This window comes from Berghia stephanieae, chromosome 5 (assembly GCF_034508935.2).
Source record: "Berghia stephanieae isolate SIO BIC M18660-M18661 chromosome 5, UCSD_Bste_1.3, whole genome shotgun sequence".
NCBI lineage: Eukaryota > Metazoa > Mollusca > Gastropoda > Nudibranchia > Aeolidiidae > Berghia > Berghia stephanieae.
The window spans coordinates 55396921-55399905 of NC_088364.1; positions in this window are offsets into that span (position 1 = coordinate 55396921).

Below are 2985 nucleotides of genomic sequence, written 5' to 3' on the forward strand. Positions count from 1 at the left end.
GGACTAGCAAAAAACTAAAAAATCCCTGTTGTAGACGTATTTGAAGAGAAGAAATACAGAAGGAAGTTTTTAAAGACCCCGCAAACAATACATTTTGAGTAAATGGTCCAGACGACATGATGATGATGTGGTGGTGACTGTTGTAATAGTAATGGTATGTTGTTTTTTGTTTTGTTTTAAGGGTTTTACGGCGCTTGCAACACATTTAGGTCATATCAGCGCTAATAAAAAGGAAGGAACGTAACACAAAGAGGAATTAGTTCAAATAGGGGAACAAATGTAGATTCCAAGAGCTCACTATCAGTATCAGTGCACTCAGTTTGAGATCACCTTACACCTTAAAGTCTAACCCACACACCAGCACAAAATCACACGAAGAGGAATACACTCAAATGTTTACAAATCATATGCTAAAAAAATAAAATAATAATAACAACAGTACATAATAGAGAGATGATATACAAGGAAAAAAATATTCTCTCAAAACTATAGCTATAAATTCGACTGTTTCCCTCCCAGCCAAGGACTCCAGCCAGGGTCAAAACCAAGAAATCTCATTCCAAGACAAAGAAAGCAATTGGAAAACAGATACCGGGGGGATAAAAGACACAGCAAGTACCTCTCTGCCCACTATGATAGTAATGGTAGAGATGGTGATGTGGTGGTGGTTGTAGTTGTGGCAGTGATGATGATCTGGTGGTAGAGGTGGTTGGGAGGGGGTATCCTTGGAACATTATGACCTCATTGGAATTTGATGGGAGTTGCCAGTAACCTGGAATTTTTCGCTCCAGACCGGATTTTTTTCTGGTGAAACCCGAGTCTTGGCATCCCTGTGTATAGCGGCCTTGGTTGCAAGGGCAGCTCGCTACATTGGGAAATTTAAAATCCCTGTTCTACGACCTATATAATTCGTATAAATCAGCGTGGCTATAACGGGTAATATTTCTTGGGACACAGCGACAACGGGGATGTGAGTTGCAAGTTAAGTGCCCCGTTTAGAATAGTTACTTGAGAAGAAAAGAGGAAAGCACATATGGCACACATAGCTTATATGGGGAACGAACATAAGGAGGTGGTGGAAGAATTGTAGTAATTGTGTGTGCTAGTGCCATTCTCTGTGTAGATATAACAAAAGGCGCATGACTGACTGATCAACATGTTGATATACTAGGCCTAATGTGTTAAGTGTAGAGCGAGAGTTGTGCGACTGATTAGGTAACTATGCGAGCTCTATGTGAAGTCTGCTTAAAACTGGACCAAGTCGGCATAAGAAATATTAGTCATAATGATACTTGCAAAAATTGTCACTGTTAAATGGTTTCAAAGTTGGTTATGAGGAAGAATGCAACAGCTAAAATTTGAAGGACTCTAGTGATGTCTGCCACGTAGCATCTGGAGGGCCACTGGGTACTGTTTAAAGGTCACTATGCTTCCTCATCTATATCAATGACATCATGGAAAACCTTTTGCATGAAACCCAATTAAGACTCTTTGCAGACGATAGCCTCATCGGCCGAACAATATCTAATTCTGAAGATTCAAAATCATTACGTGACATTGACTCATTATCACAATTGGCAGAAAAATGGCATATGAAATTCCATCCTTCTAAAAGCCAAGTCATGACTGTCTGCCACAAAAAGAAACCCCACCACCATGACTAAGTCATGTAGATAACATCCAATACCTTGGCATCAACATCCAAAATAACCTGAAGTGGAATAAGCACGAGTCATGTGACAGCTGAGGCCAACAGAGAATTTGGGTTCATTACACAATATCCCCACAAAATATAAAATTGCATGAATACACTTCCCTTGTAAGACCAAATTTAGAATATGCACACATCACACTGGATCCACATACAAAAACTCACATTATTGAAATAGAAAAAGTTCAAAGAAGAGCAGCTTATTTTGCTTCCAAGTTGCAGGTCAATGGAGGAAGGCTGCATCTCAAATGCACCTAGATGTAATGGAAGTCCCCTCATACAAGAAGAAAAGAAGCAAGACTTTCACAAATGTATAGATAAAATAAAAAATGATCACAGCACATCATGCCTCAGGTCGCAATAAAACACCTATTCAAGAAGAAAAAACCAAAGCAGGAAATTTACACAACCACAAACAAACCCTGATGCATACAAATACAAGATCAGCTTCTTTCCTGATGCATACAAATACAAGATCAGCTTCTTTCCTCGGACCATTGATGACTGGAACAAATTACCACAGTCATCAACAGCTTATCCCCAGAATCTTTTTGACACTCTGTTTTATTTACAGTTTACATAGTTTTAGTATTACACAATTTGGAACTGCAAATAACATTTGCATAATGGACAGGAATGTCTCGTGCATCTTAAAATATTGGATTGGATTGGATGCTGACGGTGCTTTACTTGAGTTTTGAAGTGCAGATAGGAGTGATAGTGGCTGTCAATGGTAGGGTTGGTAAAATGCAGACGAAAGGAGGATGGAAAAACTTAATCTTTGCATTGTTTCAATTCGCCTTTTGTTCTGATGTAAGAAGTAGTGGGGGGTGAGGACAGTTAAAAAGGATGGAAGTCACCGTCACGTCGTCTGATTTATTCACTTTGAAAGATAACTCGAAATGTGTTTCTTGCATTTTTCATTTCCTTCAGTATTAATCATCATCATTGCCTTTTTCACCCTGGGTCAGGGTATAGGCCACAGACAAAGTTTCTATCCTGAGCTAACTTTTTTATCTCGTTCCATGTCTTATCACTTCTCTGTTTATCAGCTTCTTTAATTCTTCTCTATGTTCTCAGTGGCCTTCCCCTTGATCTCCTACCCAATACTTTCTTTGTTACAGTCGAGCCATTCTTTCTAAGGGTGTGCCTTCAGTATTGCTTCCCTTCAAATACTGTTTGCATGGATATAATGGGACCCGGCTACCATAGAGAATTTTTGCAAGTCTCACAATACCCGTTGTATCCGAGTTCCACTGTATCTGCTCTGCACT